The sequence below is a fragment of the Porites lutea genome, chromosome 14, assembly GCF_958299795.1.
Source record: "Porites lutea chromosome 14, jaPorLute2.1, whole genome shotgun sequence".
NCBI classification, from domain to species: Eukaryota; Metazoa; Cnidaria; class Anthozoa; order Scleractinia; family Poritidae; genus Porites; species Porites lutea.
Window position 1 is genome coordinate 4,320,402 of NC_133214.1, and position 22,610 is coordinate 4,343,011.

At 40.1% G+C, this 22,610-nt stretch overlaps 1 long non-coding RNA gene and 1 pseudogene across 1 annotated transcript; both read right to left on the reverse strand.

The window, feature by feature from the left end:
* Positions 1–20: 20 nt before the first annotated feature.
* On the reverse strand, positions 21–13,197 carry LOC140924756 (uncharacterized; annotated as a pseudogene).
* Positions 13,198–16,676: 3,479 nt separating this feature from the next.
* On the reverse strand, positions 16,677–19,343 carry LOC140924759 (uncharacterized). Its single transcript, XR_012164333.1, has 3 exons — positions 19,049–19,343; positions 17,981–18,114; positions 16,677–17,297 (listed from the first exon to the last, which is right to left on the reverse strand). It is a non-coding gene; the product is annotated as an uncharacterized lncRNA (long non-coding RNA).
* Between the last annotated feature and the right edge of the window lie 3,267 nt (positions 19,344–22,610).

The following is a 22,610-nucleotide window of genomic DNA, read 5'->3' on the forward strand; positions in this document are numbered from 1 at the left end:
ACAAACTGAAGGATTCTGGTAGTTGTAATAAAATGACGTTTTCGTGCAATTGTCCTTTTTACCCGTGAAAAAGAGAGTAGACCTATACACAGTACTATACTCCTATTTCGTTGTTTTCTTTTGTTTACTTATAACTGTTTGGCAGTTATTGTTAGATAGTGTTTAACGGGTCTAGTAACACCACGCTACTACTACGTAAACTAAACTATCCGTGAACCATAAACTTTCCCAGGGAGATCACGATTGCTTGGATACGTTCTTAAAGTCGTTTACCTACTGTTACTTTATGTTACGGCTATTTTTTGTGAATAACTAAGATAGAAATTTTCAGATAAACGGAGGCGTTTGTGGTCGCAATAGGTCAAAATCCAATGCAGCTAGGCTCTTCTTTTTCAACGTATTTTTTGCTGTTTGAGTGTATTTTCTGATAAAAAATGATCTTCACTCGCTACATCCGGGTAGCTTTAGAAAAAAACCACAACACAGCCACCAAAGCCCCCCTTACCCATTAAAAACACCTGCAGTTCTACTGAAGCAATGTCTATTGCAATGAGCAACCTTACGCTCCTTTTAAAGAACGTTGATGCCTTGCTCTATCACCACTCCTGATACTCAGCTAATTGATCAAGGTAAATTGTTAGTTTCTTCCCTCCCTCAGCGAAAGATGCCCAGAAGAAAACCTTTTTGCTTGTAAATTTATCGAAACTTCCAAGGACACCGCATTCCATTATTATGTTAAAGATTTCTGGGCTCTGAATGTCGCATTCAAGAGTTCGACTCTGGTCATAAACATGGAGCAACTGCTTTGGGTGACCGTTCTGAGTTTGGGTTTGAATCTTGATGATGAATTTTTCGCGACTGTTGAGTTTGAGTTCAGGGCCTGTTCCACTGCCTTTTACGTGAATACCATATATTGGCGCCCACCGATTCCGGCGTAACGATGTTTCATCGAACGTAATGGAATAACGACTTTTTAGGGCTTTGCACAATGCCTCGTGTGCATGGAAGTGCCGACTTTGGCATTCTTTTGAGCAATATGATGCAATCTGACAAGTTGAACACTTAATGAGACGCTTTTCTTTATGTCTTGAGCCACGACAAAATGTACAGACATCGTGTAACCGCTCAACTACCTTTTTTGGGTGATATATACCTTCTTTGTTATTAAATTCTTTGTTTCTATACAGGATAGGAGGGTTGCAATAAATATTCTTTTCCCCTGGTGGAGGAGGTGTATCGCTCAGGAGGCCATTTTCAATGGGAAACTCACCTCTCTTTGCATATTCTCCAAATAGCCATGGACCACTATGGTCTCGAACGATGTTTGAGTGCAGATAAACTCGTCCAGAGTAATTTACTCTAATAAAAATTCCACCACATTTGTTGCCAGAGATAACATTTTTGGTTATTTTCGCTGATGTTCGTAACTGGGCATGAATTCCCCAAAATCCGTTTTCGAATATTCTGTTGTTACTAACCAACAGACAAGGGTCCCCCTCCAGAGAAATACCGAAAAGGCGGTTGTGATGGACGTCGTTATTTCTCACAACTATCTTGTGTTCGGTGCGACCGACAAAAATACCCTCTTTTGCGTTTTCAAATACTTTGTTTTCATTGACATCACATTCTCCTGCATTCGGACCAATTAAAATACCATGGTAACCGTTACTAAATATCCTGTTTTTAAAAGCAAAAAGTTGACCTCCTTCCCGTGCTTCTAGACCAGCTTGATGGTTTCTGAGAATCTCGCATTTTCTGACCTCCAAGTAAGAACCTTCACAAGCTACTAGAGCACCTCCACCTCCGCAGTTTTGAATAACACAGTTTTCAATAAGAGCATAGCTTCCATACGTAATCAGAATTCCTGGAAAGCCAGCCACACCGGACACGGAACCTGGATCCCCAAATTTGTCAGTGCGGTCACAAACCGGCTTTCCTAGAGAGACTGCTATGCACCCTGGTCCACCGTTGCATTCTCGACTATCCTCACAACTTACAAACCCTCCTGAACACTCACACTTGTTCATGTGAATAGCTGCATCCTTCCCTTGGCACATTATACCACTACTTCCTTTTGGAAAGGTTATATTCTCAAAATAGCACTTTGATTGGTGCAATATGGAACAACTTTCTATACAATTTAAAACGACCTGCCGTTCCAGACCGACCATCTGAAGGTTGGTAAGGACAGCGAAATTCTTCAAGTTATATTTACCTTCACGCAGCAAAAAGGTTTCATTTCCTTTTCTCATCATTAGGGCGAAAGCCAAATGCGTTTCATTTGTTATTTCTATGGGCGAAAGCGCACGTACTTCTGGAAACATTTCACAAAACGTTACCTCAGTTCGAAGATTTGGATGAAAGTAAACGGCCACTTCCATTGTTGCTATTTTTTGCCCACTCAGGTGAGTAGCTCCCTTGTTAATAAGGTCATGGAGAGCCCAGATTTTGCGTTGAAGTGCCTTACTATTATAAGGCTTTAAAGAAAGGCACTTTTCACAGTCTTCTAAAGCTTGCTGGGGCCGGCCGAGTTTTAAATAACAAAGGGCTCGGTTGGCGAATAGTCTCCAATCGTCAACCTTTAACTTTATGGCAGTAGAATAAAGTTCTGAAGCCTCTTCGAACTCGCTTCTTTTCACTGCAAGGTTCCCTTGTTCACGGATCTGGTTAGCCTTATCTTCCATCTCGGTACGAGACGTTTCAGCTACATCCGGGGAATTATCCTCAGGGGAAGGCTGCCTCATACAGTGAGATATCACCTTGTATTCTTTGTCCTTTAAAGGGATGTTAATGAAATACTTGAACGGTTTGGTGCCATCCTCTGTGGTTGACTTTGTGATGTTCACCAGAAAGTCCAGTTTCAGTTTCTGTATTTCTTGAGCTTTAACTTTCTCTTGGGAAACACTAAAAAATATACTTGCTTCATTGAAGACACGCACGGTTTTTTCAGTGTACAACAGGGTATGGACTGACTCTTTATGCTTGGAAGAGTAATTACGCAAATGCTCCTGCAAATACGTGGAATGTAAGGCTAACTTACCCCACAGATGCAACGAAGGGGGATTGTCCACACTAAAAACAGCGTCTTCAACGAAACTTTCGCACACTTCCGCCGGTGAGCGAGTATTTTTCAGCGCGTGGTGAAGGACACATACGGCACGAGAGAGAACCAACTCAGTTTGTTCTTTTTCCATCTGGCTTCGTATGACTTCTTGCACTAAGCGGTGAACACTAAATGATTCTGATTCGAATCTTTGAAACAGGGAAAAGTTGGTAAGAAGAGATACTATCGCAGCTTGATCCCATAGACCGCTTTCCTCTGCAGAACTGCAATCTTCCTTCAGCCCTTCATTGACCAACTGGTATGGAATGTCATCTGGGCATAAAAAGCACAAACCTGCATAAAACGAATGGGGAATTCTCCAAGTTCCATCTCTTTTGAGATGTGGCTGATGTGATGGAAATTCAACGTCCAGGTTGTGTGTACAGCTAGCCGTTCAGGAGAGGTGTTTTCCACAAATAGCTGCGCCTTTTTCTTTTTTAAGAGAAGCAGCTTCTGCTTCCTGTATTTCTTCACATACTCTTTTACAGACTGTTTAACCCATCGTATATAGGCACCAGCTTGATCAAGAGCAAGGGGCAACCCTCCCAGTTCTCTGACTAGCTCACGTAAGTCATTGTCTTCTCCCTCATCCTTACCTGTTCGCTTTCGCAGGAAATAAATGCCTTCTTCTTCCGTTAAGCATTTTAAGTCAATACAATACTGCTCATCAATTCCTGTGTCCTCTCCAACTTCTGAAACTTCTCTTCTTGTTGTTATGATGATGTGTCCACGAGCCACATGTTTCCAGTGGCCAGTAAGCAGCTTTCGCATCTCTGCGGACATTTCTAACTCATCAAGATTATCGACCACTAAGCACCACCGCTCTTCGCGTTTTCCAAGCCACTCAAGGGTACTCGACAAGGAGTTGTCGAAATCGTTTTCGAACGTTCCAATTTGACGTGCCATCTCACAGACTGACCTTTGAAAAAGATCATTATTTTCGCCCGAAATCCAGAAAATCCCCCCTGGATATTCTCCCTTTTGTTGCCAGAGAAATTCTACAGCGAGAGACGTTTTCCCAACGCCACCTAGACCACAAATAGCTGAATGAATACAACCATTTTGGCTGTGTTTTAGTTGCGCTGCAATTGCTTCTAGCTCCCTATCGCGACCACAAAAGCAACGATTCCGGCTCGGCACTTGAAAAATTTTTGCATTTGTTATCTTAAAACTGCCATTTTCTAGCGCTTTAACCCTAGCATCCAACTGACTGTGCTCCATTTTTAAAGCCCCTATTTCTTCAGTTAGACGAGCTTGATCGTCTGTTATAGTCGATACCGTAGTGTTTAAATCGCTTTGCTTTTCTTTCAACTGAGAAATGTCTTCTTTATTAACATCTACACTTTTATCTAATTTTGCTAACGTGTTAGAAATATCTTCAATGTCACTCGACAAGGCTTCCTGTTTTTCAAGCCGTTCTTTTCGGTCTGTCTCCATTTGCTTCTCAATGTCAGTTATACGCTCGTGAACTTTATCAACTTCGTCTCTGGTTGTCTGAAGAGCAGCAGTTATTTTGTTAGCCTCATCACTGCTGTACTGCTTTATATTTGCCACTTCTTTTTCTAAGTTGGTAACTTCTACGCTGATAAACTTCATCAAATCGCTATCCACCGGGCAGCCCATGCACAGGTTCAAACCTGTCAAGAATGACCCCATAGTAAATAAGTACTGTACATTTCCCTTTTCCAAGAGGGTCTCAATGGGGTTAACCGATAGGCGTAAAACGGCCAAAAATTTAGTCGATAGCCGTAAGTATTGAAAAATTTTAACCGTTAGTCGTAAATATAGTAAAAAAGAGTTAACCGTAAAAGAAACTGTTCCCTAGATTTGCTACTTTTAAGGTATCATCCACCCTTAAGTACCCTCCCCGCGTTGTTCGGCGCTAGCGCTTTTGCTTTTAATAAATACCCCCATAAATCGTACATTTTCTAAAAGCTTAATAGTTCCAGATTATTGCTTATTCCTTTTAAAAAATCAAAATATTAACGCGATTCAGAAATGAGAAGCTTTTTGTGAAAGTGGGTGTCGCTGTAAATTTAAGTCCAGGCCAGCCAAAAATAAACGGAAGAAGCCAATTAAGATCGCATTCGCTTCTTAACACGTTTGACTGAAAAACCGTGTCTCAGATTTTTGTCAAGTGGTTTTGTTCTTTTGTTATAAGCAGTTGTCGCTTGCTTGGCCGCTTCGCGACCTAAAAAGCTCCCTCCGCTCGCTAAGAAACTCGTGAAACTCGATTTCGCGGTAGTTTCAATGGGTTTTTCAGAAGCTTTGTCATCTTTTAGCCATTTTTCTTGATTGTAGTAGGAGCCCTTGTCACTCTCTGCTAATTTCGAAACCCACACTTTGCAAAACGATTTTGTCGTCTTCTTTCGTCTTGGAGTCAAGGACGAAAACGGACAAGCTCTTTTTTCTTCTTTGGAGGCATTCACTTCCAAAATCCAGGGAAAAACAGTGAGCACTATACTTGTAGACCACGATTTCTGTCAAATTGCGTGATTAGCTTGGTTCAACAGCGGCATGCGTATCAAGTATGACAGGACTTGTCAACGATCAATTAAAATAATTAGCATAGAAAAAACTTTTGCGCTCCATAAGTCTGGACAGAAAAAACATTTTTTTTCTGGAATTTTTTTTAAAAGAAAGCTCTTGATGAGCTCTACTTAATCATCTAAAAATTGAAAATTTCGAAAAATGATGGGTTTTTACCCTGGATGATACCTTAAGGGAGGTACTAAACTCACTTATGGTTATATATGTTTTTTATTTCCCGGCTAGTGTGAATTCGTAGGCACGTTAGGCGAAGCGCCTTTTAGGTGTCGACCAAGACCTAGGCTCCATTTCCGCCACTCTCTCGGAGAACTAATTTTTTCCATAGCGAAAGTGTGACTTCTTGCTGGGGATTAATATTTGCGATTTCCAGGAGGTCGTGCCCTCGAAACACTAGTGAAACAACACGCAGAGATGTCACTGTTCGTAAAACACGTTCCCGATAAACAGCATTTCCCTGTTTTTCTCCGACGATACGGTAAACATTGCCATGCCTAGTCCCTGTACGGCGTCTTCCCACGCAATCTCGCTCAAGGCATTTCCGTCGCGAACTCGCTAGGACCACGTGACCCGAAACGCATCAGCCGCGCGGAGTAATGAGGCCTACGGACAAGGCAACTGCAGACAGTCGTTCCGTACAGTCCTTCGCTATCATTAAAAACACTGGACACTGGAATTTGGTCATTGGCCGTTTTCACCCTAGAGCGAGAAATGGATTATCCGTCTGAGACCAGCCTGTGTACAGTCGCGCCCTCCCCACAGACACCCCTTCTCTGATTTTTTCTGAGGGGAGGGGGCGGCTGTACATAGGCTATCTGGAACGGATAATCCCGGATAATCCCAAGTATTACCTATCTGACGCGAATCATCAAACGGATAACTCGTCTCACACAAATAATCCGTCTAGTGAAAACGGCCATTTCTGTCATAATGAATGTCGCGCCCGACCTTGAGTTGGGCGTTCGCGTGTCCGCTTTTGCTTTTTCACAAAGATGATATTTAAAATGACTATTGACATTTCTATGTGTAAAATAATATTAGAAGTGAAATACTTTATAAAAAGTATGATCTATCAAATGTTAAAATTTTTCAAAAGAATAACTTGTTTCATCCCGAGATGATCCGAAGACCTTTATTTTGATTTAAAGATACAAAAAAAAACAGGTTAATTAATATTTAACTTTTTTGTTAACCGTAACTGATTAAAATTAACCGATACCCGCAAAAGGGCCAAAATTTTAGCCGATAACCGTAACAGCCACCACCCCATCGAGACCCTCTTTCGTGGGTGCTGCAGCGATGAACTTCCAATTGGATGACATGTCAAATATAAGCAACGGAACAGGAAAATCAAGTCCTTATACCTCTCTTTTACCTAGTTTTACAACCTGATTATCAGACGGGCAGATTACTGCCCTTTGTGTTAATTTGGTATGTGTTTGAGAAAAAGAAAGGAAAGTGAAACTTGTACCTGCGGTCGAAATACCTTTAACAGCCACTTTTATATTACGTACCCTTCTTTTCCCAGTCACGAATTTCGGCAAGAGTTTTCTGTTCATCAGCCTTTGGAAGCCCCAATGAACGAACCATTGTTTCCATCACCTGAAAGCAATGTAGAAACTTCAGATCCGTCCAGTGGTCAAAGTTACAGTGCCCCCACTCATTTCTCACATTAGATCGCATATCCTTGGCATTTTTTCGAATGTAAGCAGAAAAAGTGGACGCTCTCTCCAGAATTCCCAGGACTGCTGATAGGTCGCATGTGTTATCAAATCCTACAAAAGGATAAAATTTGAGTCAGGCATGGATCTCTTTCTACACTTAACCCTTTCACTGCCAAATATGGCCAAAGGCAAAATTCAACAAAAATTCCCAATTTCCTTTTTGGACCATGTAATAGTACAGGTAGAGAGGTTTCATATGAATTGTCACATCACAGGATTTCCTCCACAGAGTCAAATGTTAGAACCACCTTACAAAACTCCATTATTCACTTTGGCAGTAACTGCATGGCAGTGAAAGGCTTAAAATGGAGTAAATACGCGACACGAACGACACATTTGTCTACTTTAAACTACATGTACCTTTTAGAGACATGCATGCACAGTAGTCTTATCTCCCGAACAGCAATGCTATATTTAGTTTATTCCTTGGTTGTTATAACATTGACTGTGCACCTGTAAACTTGGCCATGTGTGGCTCAAGATAAAGTTTAGCCAATTCCTCAGCTGTTCCAACTTTATAATCGTATGAACGCACTTTTTTCTTAAAGTTGCCCCAGTTATTGTTGATGCTTCCATAATTCAGCTGAAATGCTCCATCTTGAGCCAAGTGACTTCCAAAGAGTTGAGTGTCAATCCCACGTGCACTCTTTAGGGACGCATAGTGTTTGGGAATTTCTTGAGCCACAAAATCCCGGAGGACTGGCAACAGAAGTCTGTTCAAGCAAATCCCAATCACAACCCATCTCTTCTGGTTCTCTCCAAGGTCAAAACTGCTAACTGAAATACATTGAAGTACAGTGAGCACATACTGGCTCGTCTTATTGGGAAAACTCCAAAAATATGCTCAAAAGTAACTCCGATTAAAGGTTGCTTTTGTTTGTTGTAAGGACACAAAAGGGAGAAACGCAACAAGTGTCCGCATTAAAGGGCTGTCCGCATCATATAGGCACAGGAATTCCGGTACTAGTTTCCATCTCAGGCCATCTCTCAGAAGACCTAAGCAGCGCTGTCACTAAGATTTCAAGTTGCAGGGTAAATACAACAAATATAGGCTGGGAAGCAAACAGCTAGGGATTTCTTTTGATTCTATTTTTCTTCTGTTTTCCTGCGTAAAAAGCCGGGGACCACGTTCTTAGTAGCCGGGGGGAAAATCCCGGCTCCCGCCTCTTAATGACAGCCGTGCCTAAGAGTTGTCCGCCCACATTTGAGAGGGGTCCCTCGGTAGACGTTGGACTGTACAATTCATTTAGACCTTGCAAGTGACTCGCACTTAAAAAGTATTTACTTATAGTGAAGGCGAAAGATCATTAATAGCCATCGGCTTAGTATACGGCAGTGGTTGTCTCAATGCGCTTGCGATTCTCCCCACCTTACGGTTTTTACAAGCACAGGTTTACCCACTTAAACGTGGCTTTAAAATGGACAGAAGCATAACCCCAATCGACTTTAGAAATTGTTTTTTGTCTATGTAATCCTAAACAAGGAGAAGAGGTTGAAAAATTAAGGATTCTCCTTGGAAGAGCAATAAATGCATCTCGCCCTAGAATTAGCTCCTTCAAAGTTCCGGTTTAGGTGTGCTGCCAAGACCCATAAAACCTGACCAATAATCGGCTCATCCTGCTACCTGGCTAAGACAAGAGACCTTTCTTCGTGATCGTGATTCGTTTAATTTCCCATAACATTACCATTTTGTAATTATATTTGTGGACTTCATGAAAAACACGGGGATGCTCGTCGTCTCCCTTAGGGGTGTAAATTTCAGATTTTGGTCTCACTAAGGGTGTTTGGGACGCAAAGTCACAATATTTGCCCATTCACGTATCGCTTAAGGCTGTGTGTTAAGAAATTACAGAAAATGCCGTGACAACGAACACACAGAAATCTAACATTAAAAAAACACGATATCTCTTTCTCTTATTTAGATACCTAACTCTTAATTAAATGTCTGTGTTAGTATGGTCTGCTTTAGAAGTCAGTGCTTGAGCCACACCCACATAGGTCTCCCATTGGGCCTTTTGACATTATGCTTAGCTTGCATTTTTTGAGCATTTTAGTGAGGTAAAAACATAGCATTATTAGAGCATTTGAGTGGACTTTTTCCCGGAAAACTAGGGTTTTTCATGTTTTTCTCTGACAGAAAATAAAAATTGAAACATTTTGAGAGAGTAAATGACGACTTCACACCAAATTAAAAAAGTCAAATTTCACCTTAATACAGCATTGTATGTGATCATTTTTTGCTGTATTGAGACATATATTTACTTGTACACATTGTTGTCATACCACTTATTCATTTTTGTTCGCCTTAGAACATTTAGAATTTATAAAAAGGCCTCTCTATGATGAGGACTTATCGAGCATTTTAGTGTCTTCTGGAGGGGCGACCAAGCATTTTGGTGGGAAACAAAAAGCGTAATGTACAAAGGCCTATCTCCCTTGGTATAATTTTTCCCACGAGTATCCCTGCCACTTTTATAAGTGTTTATAATTGACATTATAGAATTAAAAAGCCATGCATACGTGGGACCGTGCACCGCTAAAGTTCACGTCGTGTTTAAATCTTACGATCCAGATATTCACATGGCGCGAAAAACATGTACTGCAACGTACATTGTCTCACAGATCTCATATGGTAGAAGCATAGATAATATGGAACAAACGGTTAACTGTTTCACCGAAGTCGTTTTTAATTTTGCAGTTTGATACTTGTCAAGCCGTAAAATGATGAGCAGATATCCGCTACCCGATTTGCCAAAAGCAAAACATATTTGGTTCCTTACCAGGTCCCGTAGAAGTAGATTTTCCTGTGATAACCATAGGGGCAGCAGACTTTCCAGGGGGTGGCATGAGGAATGGACTTGTGCATCCACTCGCTGGTCCAGCCATGCTGACCTGAGAAATAAAATGTATCCAACATATTCCAAAATGGCAACAAATTTTGTATTCCTTTGTCTTCACGACAACAACAACAACAACAACAACAACAACAACAACAGTTTATTCAATTGTCAAATAATTTAAGTCTATTGGCTCAAAATGACTCTTTTCGACGTGAAATTTTGTTTGAATACAGCACCGAGAGGCAATAAGTATCATGGAACCTAATTGCACTATCCACCGAATAGAGATTTATCCAGCGGGTAGCGCTACGCACCTTTGAACATTTGGGGCCTGGTTACCAAATACACTTATTGCCAACGAGGCAACCGAGCTAAGAAGCGAGGTTGCCTCGGCGGCAGATATAATCCTGCACAATGTAGGCAAAAACTCTCAAATTCTGCGTAGCCCTCTAAAATTTCCATTTTTCACCATATTTGGGTGTAAGTAAGACCCCATATTTGGGTAGTGACGTCATGGTCTTGTATTTACAACTCGTGGTCCGAAATTGGGTGATTCAGTGTGCAGCTGTTCGTTGTCTGTTCAAGAGCACCTAACAGGTGAGCAAGCTCTAATACGATTTCTAGTTTGAAGGGCAATTAGTGCCCTGGTTTGCTTTATAAATTGTGTTTAAAGCAGCAGCTGGTCAAGGAATAGGGTTTTACGCTCAAATTTTTGTCAGAACCAGCTTATTGTTTGCAGCTCGATTTACAATGAGGCAGCGTGTTCTCATCTCGACTCAGAACCAGGGTTTTTCCTGTTCTCTTTTCCTTTGTGAACTGAATTTTAAGCGGTAGTTGATCAAGGCATAGGGGTATGTTCTCAAAACTTAATATATTAGAACCGCGTGTTCTTCGCAGGTCGATTTACATTGAGCCAGTCCTCAACATATTTGCGGACCTTTTTTTAGAATTTATTCATGTCTTTAGATTTTGTCAACCAGCATGTTTTTTGATTTACATTGAGACAGCCCAAAACTCTCGTGAGGAAAGCAACGAATTTGCGGACCTTTTGTTTTAGAGACTATCATTATGCCTTTCAAGAGAATCTTTGTCCTGTGACACTCGCTCATTAGATCTTTGTATTTTATTTAAGTTTATATTTTTGTACCCCCGATACATTCCGCCCCATTCTCGCGCTTTTCACATTTACTTTACACAAACTTATGTGTATATTAGCACGCGAAATATTTTTCTTATCCCTGATGACGCTGTTGCTGGGAATTTAATTATTATTTTTAATTTCAGCAGTCAAAGGCCTCATTTGAACTACACTTTTCTTTCTAACGTTTATAGTTTTGATACAATGGAATTTTCCATGAAACATAAGTGCTAACTTGCTCACATTTACCAACAAAGCTTCAAGCTTTGTTGTTATTGTTTAATAAAAGTGAAAGCCTAGAGTGTGCCAAAGTTGTTGTTTTGAAGTTGGGTGCCATCCTTTTCTATAGCGGAATCCATTTTAAACCTCCAAAATTACGAAAAAAAATATTGCGAAGATCTGAATAGGGACATTCCACAAAAGATAAACGAATTCGCCTCGTTGGCACTTGCCGGAAGGTACCCTTAGTAATTAGCTATATGGGGCTCTGCTGCGTGCGCTTTGCACACTGATTGCTTTGGTTTTAATAAGAACCTTATCTCAGTAGCTTGAATTCAACGTTCTCAGCAAACAAGTGCACCTTATTTAAAAATGTTGGTAATACTACTGAGTCCTTTTATTTTGCTGTTGATAAGCCCCCCTGGATAGTGATTTATCCAGTAGATAGCGCTATCCAATGCTTAAATAAACTGGGCCAGCTGGGCCAGATGTCGATGCGAGAAGTTTTTTTTTTATGAAAACCGTTTACATGAAAACCCATAAAACGGCCATAAATCGGCCCGTGGACCACACAAGGTAAGGTAAACTGTTTTTTATTGAAATCCTTTCATTTTCGTAGGTTACAGAAACGATAGGTTTTTTCCCCATACAAATCCTTTTATTTCGAATGTTACGCAACAATTCCGATGCTCGCCGATGGTCATATTTCGAGCTTGGGCTACCTGCGATTACTATTATTATTACTATTATTAGCAATATCATTATTATTATTATTATTATTATTATTATTATTATTATTATTATTATTATTATTATTATTATTATTATTATTATTATCATTATTATTAAAGAAGCAAAACTCAATAAAGGCAAACGAAAGAAGGAGACCCCCGGAAGAGTCTTCCCCGCCATTATTATGTCGCAAGTGTGAACCCGGCTTCAACGCTCGATCTTGACGATCTTACGAAACCGATTACGATTCCATTTATATGGATAACGATGTATTGATATGGACAAAAAGGTTTGAGAAAAACGCACCCCAAGATCCTCGATCCCCGATCCCCGATCCATGATCTGATTTTTCAAGGAACTCCCGAAAGGCCCGAAATCCGTACCCTTGCCCGTAGATATTAATGTAACTTAAATTTTACTTCACCAACTTTAACATAATACACTTTTTTTACCCCAAGAAATGTACACAAGCCTGGTTTCTTATTTCTACTGGGTATAAAAGTCGTTCTAATAAAAACCGAAGGATATGCTTATCAAGCAAAATTTTTTTGGGGGGAAATTAACGTTTATGATGAGCATGAATGGCAAAAACAAACGGCAGACCGCTAAGCAAGGATTTTGTCTTTCGTAATAGCGAAGAAAAAGGTTCTTTGGTCTCTATAAGTTTTAGTTTTAGAACTTCTTGGTTTCCCGTTACAGACTGCACGGTTATGCATGAATGAAAAATAAAATCGAAGTGAACTTACGAGAGCACAGCTCAATCTCTTGATGATCGGCGGTGAAACTGAACTTGCTGCTATTAGCTGTGATGAGTAAATTCATATAATCATGATGAGCCAAAACCGTTGTTTCTTAATTAACCGGAACTTGCAGATAAATCATGAGCTTAGCACTTTCAATTTCGAGGAACTACGCGGGGCGTTTCCTAGAAAGAGGAAGCGTGTAAGAATCAGAACCCTGGAATCAAGTACAGTTGAATTGGACGGCGGAGCGCGCCTTGGGCGCTTTCCATTTTGTTATATAGCGGAATCAGGACTATCCAGCCAGATTAGTCTACTCCTTAAGACGCCTTAAAGGGTTTTTTTGGTAGTGGTGGGTTTTATGGAAAATAGCTTGAGTAGGCATTATGAGCATTATGCTTTTGAGCGTCACCGCCAAAGGGTTCCTCAAAACAACAGCATTATGCCTGAAATACCTCCATGAGTCAGAAACACAGCACTTTATTGCATCATTTACTGGTAGCCTTGATGATGGATGGAAAACTGAGAAGCCTTGGCAGTAACTTGAACGTGAATGTTTCTCAATACGGTAATGAAAATACTAATTTTTTTCCTGAAATGTTGCGTTTTGTTCAGTTCTTGTGGCTAAAAAGGAGAGTTTTTCCCCTTCTACGGTTTTTTTCCGGCAGGTTTTTTTCTGGCCTCCGTTCTGACAGTATTCTTTGTGAACTGTCGCTCAACTCTGTTCTAGTTTATCTACCATATATTTGAGTGTAATAGAAGTTGAAGTATAACGTATTGTTATTTCTGTGATCCTCGGCCGAAACAACCAAAATATAAAAACCTAATGGTTTTTCCGATTCATGTTGTATTGCTAGTGGAGCTGAATTTGATAGTTGGTACACTTTGATTTTGTCTTTGTGCTTTGCCATTGGGCCAACCTTCAAGACTGCGGAGAAACGGTCAGTATAAAATATAGACTGCGGACTGCGGACTGCGGACTGCGGACTGCGGACTGTGGACTGGGTATAAACACGGATTAGGTATAAAACGTGGACTGGAAAATATAGACTGGCTATAAAACACGGACAAGGTGTAAGACGAGGACTGCGGACTGCGGACTGGGTATAAAATACGGACTACGAATTTCGTTGGTAAAAACGGGGGTATATAAAATAAGATCAAAAGATAGCTTACTTGCAAGACACGTTAGTTTAAGTTATAAGTGCTCCTAGAAATTCTTGGTGGAGGTGTGTCGCCCGGTTCTCTGAATCCTGATCACGAGCCCGGCCAAAATACTATTTTATACACCCATTTTTAGACCTGGTCTTGGTCGCTGAAAATCATGAAAGGGGTCACAAACGCATTGTACATGTTTACATTGGTCAGGTGCAGGCTAGGGTGTAAATCATACCATCATAATCATCGCTTCAGTTAGAATATAACGTTAGATGATTTATTTCGGTTATTATTCACGTATAGGTGAGTAATCCCTCCCCCGCCCTAAATACCGCTTTTTTACATCGTGGAATGCCCCTAAATTGACCTTCTCTTCTGAGTTCCTCATTTTTTCATATCCTCAAGGCTTCATTTGAAATGGAATAGTGGCATCTATAAGAATTTTACTCTGACTAACACCAATACTATTTCTTTTAATGCGGTGCTTCTTACTGGTTTGAAACTATAAATTGAATTCTCTTCTAACTCCTCCTTTTTATAAAATTCAGAGTTTCATTTTCAGTTGCCTTGGGTAGTTGTATAACCTTCCCTGCCGGTGTAGTATACTTTCCTTCTTCCCATGACTCTGACCTTGGGGAGAATAGACTGCGTGACCAGCTAAAGGAATGTTTTTGTGTGAGGCAAGGAACCGGGACTATTGTTTTATGTCAGTCCGCTTTCCGTTTCTCTCAGTTTTACCTTTCTAAAGCTGTTTTTATCTACATAGTCCGCACTCCTCGTTTTATACCTAGTCCATGTTTTACACTCAGTCCGGAGTCCTCATTTTACTTTTTACTTGGTCCGCAGTCCGCAGTCCGCCGTCCAAAGGTTATTCTAACCGTGCGGAGAATAGCCTGTGAACAGCAGACGCACGAACTTTGGCAAACTGCCAGGAGACTGGAACTACTGTAGAAGGTGTTTTTCTTTGATTTGTTGACGCTTCGCTTACGACCATTTTTACTAAGCGCAAAATGAACTTTTCCATTCCTGAAAACCTAGATTTTCAGCAGTACTGCTTTGAAAAACATGGATCAATCGAAAATCTAATCGATAAAGCCAAGAAAGGTGAAATCGTTGCCCAAGCAGATCTGGGAATAGCCTACTCGGAAGGTTTTGGTGATCTTTTGCCAAGAGACGAAGATAAAGCGATTGGGTGGCTCAACGCTGCTGCAGAAAGAGGTTACGAACTTCCTGCAATCCTTGAAAAACTTGGAGAATTGCTAGATCTGAAAGGAACGACACTATGTCAGCAGAAGGCTTACGAGATGTATCACAGGGCCGCGAAATTGGGATCTACAAATGCACAAATCAACCTCCACTACTGACCTCTAGATCGTATTTTGATAGTAAAAGGATCGTATTTTAAATCGTATTGGGACCTTATTTGCGTCGTGAAGTGATCGTATTTACATCGTGAATTAACTTAAATTAATCGTATTCATGTCGTAAAGTAAGTTTTCAAAAAGTCGTATTGTGTCGCTTTTACGATAAAGGTACGGTACAACTACCAGCAGAAGAAGAGTGTTGAACTCGTATTTTTATCGTGAAATGTCGTTTTCACGATTACATTCAGAGATTTTTACCATAAAAAAATCGTAAAGAAATCGTGTTTTGTCATTTTACGACAAAGGTACGGTGCAACTACGGGCGGAAGAAGAGTTTTGAAGTTGTATTTCTATCGTCAAATGTCGTTTTTACGATCAAATTTAGAGATCTTTACCTTGCAAATAATCGTATTTTGTCGCTTTTACGATAAGGTCACGGTGCAACTACGAACAGAAGAAGAGATGGGAAGTGGTATTGATATCATCAAATGTAGTTTTTGAGACTTTTTGTCCGGATCCGGATCCGGGAATTTTTTGCGTATGAAATCTAGGAAATCTTTGCTTCTGGAATCCGGAATCCTGGCTTTGGAATCTGGAATATAGCTCAAGAAATCCAGAATCCAAGACTTTCTTGGATCCACAATAAAGATACAGCGAACTATCAAAATAAGGGCGCCTTTTGTCAGATGTGGAAATCTTTTTTATGTGGTCGATTCTATGATGCACACATTTTTTTTGACGTCCAGTCGACTGAAACAACAAAGCAGCCATTGTATCTTTACCCGGTGTTTCACCCAGACACATGTCTTCCTAGTCACCTTTGCAGCCAGCCGTTCTGGTCTCGTGACGTAGCGCTCCTCTCCAAGGGTAAAACGGCTACGCAGAAGACAAGTGTTTTGTTCTTTAATTGGATTTAGATTTAGAAATCCTTACCTTGTAACTTTTTCGATGGAGATACTGTTGAATTACAATCTGAGAAGAAAGGCTTTTGCTGAGAAGGTTTGATATCCTTGCGCCATTTGGTCGTTTTTACAGTGAACAAACAGTTTAGTTACAAATAGAAGAAGCCATTTTGAGTTCCTCGTTTGTACAATGACCACAGAACGGCCACTCAAAGAATGTAAACATTCTTATTTTTTATTCAGTTTACAAGACATATCTCTGACAGGACTATCAAAAACGTTCATATAAAATATCGTAATTATAATTACAATATACTAACTGCGATTAATATCGTTTACCTGTAATATTTAAAGTAGATATTGTGGTTCTCAAAATTCAAAATTTCATCAAAATGAAGGATTATGCACAAGACGTTTACAAGGTAATGCTCCGATAAAAGTCGATCGCACACCCTTCAAATCGCAAAAACTTCGAAGCTTCGGAATTCCCACCTTTTCAAGGTTATTACACCTTACATTAGTCTCGGGTGTTGTCTTTGTTCGCAGGCGGCAACTTCTGATTTTGAGTGTCACATAAATGCTAATCAAAACAACATTGTCAAAGGGCGAATTATAGATGCTACTGTAGCATGGCAATGTGGCCATTATTCTTTTCATCCTAGATTAGCAGTAGAGAAGAAAGAGATCGTAGAATGTACGCGGACGCTTAGCTGGACTCCGGAGAAAGCGAACTACCCGAGAAGGGAACTGGAGGGAGACCGTCTTCTCTTGAGGGTCATGAGTGCCTTGTGCGCTCGTCCACGCGACAATCCTAAAGGACTCCTACCATTCTGAAAAAAAAAAAACATAATGAACGGTATAACTGTATGAAGCAAGGGTCACTTATATAGAAGCTGGAAAGATGGAAATCATATTGTAATGAACTTCAATGCCAGGTAGTTGCGCAACTAAAAAGAACTTACAAAGGGGCAGAAAGTATCAGACCAAGGAATCTTTAAGTGTCACACCATTTAAATGAAATATAACTCTCAATTTACCGGTGATTCATCGTGGCTTCCTAGTACATGCGCGAGTGGAATGCACCTATCAAGGTAAGCTTAGATGAACAACACACAGAGAGCCTATTCCTCTCCGGCCTAGCCTGCCTATCAAGTGGGTACGATCTTTTTTTCTCTTTTTCCAATTTTTTCGACAAACTCGCGCGGAAAAGCTTACTATCCAGGCTATCTCGGGACAGTCTGGTAAGTTTTCCAACAGACTGTGGGGGCATGATTGAAAATTTTGGAATTCGTGGAGCTATAAGTTTGATTCCTTCAAAGGCATTATACCAGCACTACGTGATTCCAAGAATTTTTGGATTAAACGTTATACACATTTGTACAAATTCGTGGCCGATTTTCATGCCCGATTTCTTGTTTTTTTTTTTATTATTTGTAGATTGATATATCAGTTTGTAGGCTTATCTTTATTTGTAGGCCGTTTATGGTTTGCTCATAGGGTAACGTACTCCTACCTGATTCGCTCCTATGAGGATGTAAAGGGCTACTTTAGATGAAGATTAGCCACAGAGATTCAAGCACATGAATGAATTTGCACTGGACGACGGCAGAATCGGATCCTGGTGTTTTTTAATGTCGTCATAGTCAACTGAAATTAAATAAATTGCATCATAAGGTTACTGTTTATATTCTTTGAGATCCCTTTGCTTAGCTAGTCTACTTTGTATCGCAAAGTTGAAGCGTCTGTCTGAACCTAAAATGCAAATCAATACTAATCAATATCTTTTTCTACCTTGCGTACTCCCTAAGGGTGGATTTCATTGTCTAGCCTGTGAACGGACCCCCCCCCCCCCTCCCCCCTCCCCTCATGAAAACTCGGAGAAGGGGCCCCTTCTCCGAATTTTGGGCTAAGGATTTTTAATACGGTGAACGAATCAGATCATATTTGAGACTAAATGAGTCAAACATAAAATCTGTAATATCTGTAATCCAGACTGAATCGAGCGAAGCGAACTGCTCGAGCAGTTTTCGCGAATCTTCGCACCTCTCTTGTTTACAGTTACACTGGCAACATCATGCAATTTTTGCCGTTTTCGCCGTTAGTCGCCACAGGTGAAGTTTCCACACACTCGTTGACTAAAGCGTCAAGATTATAGCATTGATTTCAATCAAACTAATTTAATTAGAACGTAGACGGTTAAATGTAACACGAATATTATGGGTTTTTAAACACTCACTCTGTAAATCATGTTTGTCTGTAGTAAACTTTTTATTATACAGTATACGCGTCCTGGTATACGCCATTTTATATTTCTTCTCTCTGAAAAATAGAAAACAGATTAAACGCACAAAAGGCCATACATATTCAAAAGCCATGGAAACGTATTAACATTGTTTCACTTCTTTTTAAATGCCAAAGCTTAAACTACAGCTCAAGAACACGTGTAATAAATAAAATGTTGCCACTGTTAAATTCAGTTAGGGTAACATTTTTAATTCGAGGTTTTCTTTTACACCTGCTGTTAAAGCGAAATAGACTTACTTGTTTGGGAAAGAAATTTAAAGATTATTAAATAACTCACCAAAACATTAGCCTTTTATAGCAGTCCTTTTGCCTTTCGTTCTCCTTGCTTTCTCGTTTAAAATGTTGAGTAAACAGCGCGCGAAAATGCGGCGGTAAGCACAACAAGAGTTGACACGTGACAATATGTTAGGCATGTTATTGGTTTGTGGTTTCCTCGTATACCAAGCAGAGTAGTTCTTCTTTGTTGATCACCCTGATGTAATGTGTTTTTAAAAGGGGTTTCTTGTTTGAACCAAAATTTTTTGTAATAATGGTAGCTAGCTATTTAGCTGATTTACTGTAGGAATACGGGTAGCCATAGCGGTCTTGATCGCCCATCGGTATGGGGGCAAGGGACCTTAGCGGAACGGGGGTTGTAAAGATTTAATAAAATCCAGCCCTACTCACCTAAGATCACCTGATAATCCGCTCGGAATTGTGCCGAATAACTTGGCGGTTTTAATACTTTTCCAAACTCAGCAAATGAAATGTCTGCTTTCTGGTTCCGGTCTGCTGCTTTTACTTCGAAGGAACTACATTTTCCACTCACTTTCAACAGCATTGTATTATTAAAAAATATGAGCTTTTGAACAGTATTTTAGTTGAGATGTTCGGTGACGACGCTTTCATTCATCGCATTGCGTGACACTTCGTAGTTGAACAGGTAAGAGCGCTCACTCTCGCAAATGTGTTGTGTTCGCAGACGTTGAGAAGTTTTACTTGCTGGGTTTATTCCTATAATTATTACATCTCTGCCAGAAATGCTACAGGTTTACAACAACACGTACTAAGATTGTACAATAAAAATGTAAGAAACTAGCTAGGACAATACACTTTTCGAGTCGTACATAAGATGAAAGTGCGATGTATTTACGTTATGGCAATCATCTTGGAACATAATCGTACTGTGTGTAAGACAATATTACAACAAGAACGCTCTTAATAGCGTTGAGTCTCGCTTGCTTGGAGATGAGTTTTAATGTCAAAGGCCCCGGTGCCGTTATACTACATTTTCGTTTGGAATACAAAACGAGTGTTGTATGTCATAATGTATATACTCAAAAAGTAAAAATTGCAAGGAGAGACAGACTGCACATCTTAGCCTCAAACCGGTGTGAAACCTTTGAAAACCTTCTACATATTGATATTGCTCCATTGAGGAGTACTCTTTCAGGGATTCTACACTCGAAAAATTGAACGATGATTTTTATTGGTATCAGGGGCCCATGGCTCTGTCAGTATAAATATACATAGCTTCTTTGTACCGGACCAAGATACGGCTCGGTACAGTATATGTTCAGTACAGGAAAAAAGTGTAAGTTGAACAGAACCTTATACAACACACAGTAAATTCAGTTCGCGCGTATTCCTGCTGAATTTGTTGTCCGTTTTATAAGATACCAATATCGCATGAAAGTAATGACATTTTCCATAGCTGCTTAGTATCTACTTTTAATATCTCCGTACAGTCTCAGAGTACAATGTTTAGAGTTGTACACAGCATGCATTTTAGAGATGGATGGATGGATGGATGGATGGATGGATGGATGGATGGGTGGGTGGATGGATGGGTGGGTGGGTGGGTAGGTAGGTAGGTAGGTAGGTAGGTAGGTAGGTAGGTAGGTAGGTGGGTAGGTAAGAACCTTAGTTTATGGTACGATAAAAAGATCAGCATTGTTGGTGGGGTCGTGCATACAACAATTACAAGAAAAATAAGGAGTACTGAAAGCAAATGTACACTTAATCAAAGAAAGCCTATCGTCAACTTGTGGGAACATTGTTTAGAAAATGATCAAATGGTTATCAACTCTGGTTTTCCCACAGTACATTGTAGGAAATGATAGAAATTCAGATTGTTTATCCATGTACAATATATTTAATATACTATCTTTGCTCTGCAAACAAAATACTTTCCTTTTTGTTTATTGCATTTTATTAAATACAGCTATTTAGGTACATATTTATAGAAAAACAACAAAACAAATAAGCAAACAAAACAAGCCAAAAACGGGAAAAAAAGAAAGAAAGAAGATAAAAAAAAGAACGGTCAAAGCAGGACTTGAACTCGGGAACCTTCGGCTATGTACGATTTCACTATACCACTACACCACGAAGGCTGATTACGTCACTCTGGCGAAAACTCTTTTATTTAATGCGTTATCCATGGAACTTCCACCACCAAATTCGTTCAGTATGATCGAGCCGTATTCACCGAGCTATTGACAGTGAAAAAACAATGTCAACGCATTTCATGGCAACGAATGGACAAAATAACTTGTGCTTTACAAAGCCGATACACCTCGTCAGCGAAGTAGGAGGCAAAACATATGTTTTCTTATCTCGATTTCTGCTGTTATTTTGAAGCTAATGGTCAAAATCACATCCATTTTCGGCCCATGCAGGTTCTTAAGAATAGCATGGCATGACATTTTCTTACTTTCAGATCACTTTCCAGCAAGCTGGAATTTGTATATCCCCCGTGATCTTTCGGAGTCAGAAGAGTAATTGCTCATTTTCTCGTCAAGTTTAACGCCTGGACGAGTCAAAGGCTCTTGAAATCCAATCCCCAAGTTAACCATCGTACTCATTTGAAAGACTGCTACGTGTCTTAAATTTGGTAAGACCTCCAACCGTGCTGTAGAAAATTTGCCATAAAGAAAACTCTGAGTCTGAGCAGCGAACGCCGAACGATGCACGCTCTCAGCGAAGAATTTGATCCCACCGAACTTCAAGAGCACGTGCTTCTTCGGAAGCGATAGATCTTCGCACTCTCGAGTTCGGATCCGATTAATTACGAAGTCCGTCTACACGCACGTTAATTATAACGCACGTTTAATCATGTAAATCAAATAGAGGTAAGACATCAAGTATTAAACGTCAAATTAAGCGAGTTTCTACTTTTACGCTTACATAATTGTACGTGCAGCCTTTCATACATGGCCTTTATTTTATTTGCGAACGCAAATTTTACGCACGTGCGCACGTAAAAATTACGTGACAGTGGATACTTCATATCTCAAGTATTTATGAAGTGCAGCACGACTTCACATCGTAACAACTGCGAAAATCTATCAATTGAATACATAAAACAAAGTGAATCTTTTTAACCGTACATTTCCTGTAATTGCGACAATATTCTGAGAAACGTAACGCCTTAAAAAGCCACAAAATCCTGAGGATTTCCCCGCTATAATATTTTCTCATCCTGCTTGGGGATGTGCCTGCATGTCGTGCATAATTACACGAAAATCAAGGGCCTCCATTCGAGGAAAATTACGTCATTGCCAAACTTACATGCGTCGTTTCAGTCATCGCCGAAATAAACTGCATTCTCATCACGAGACTCATTTCCATACAATGAAAGTCGTCACGATTCTTATCCCCAGTTTCCACGGTCTTCGCTAGGAACGCGGGGCCTACAAACTAGGTCCGACAAAAAAAAAAAAACGAGCGCATTTTAAGAGTCTCGCTTTTCTAAAGCAAGCGAGACTAATAATATCAATAATCGAATTTGACTCGTATATTGAACGAGCGAAAATTGCGATTTATTTACGGACCGACGTTGGCCGTAATCTGCCTGT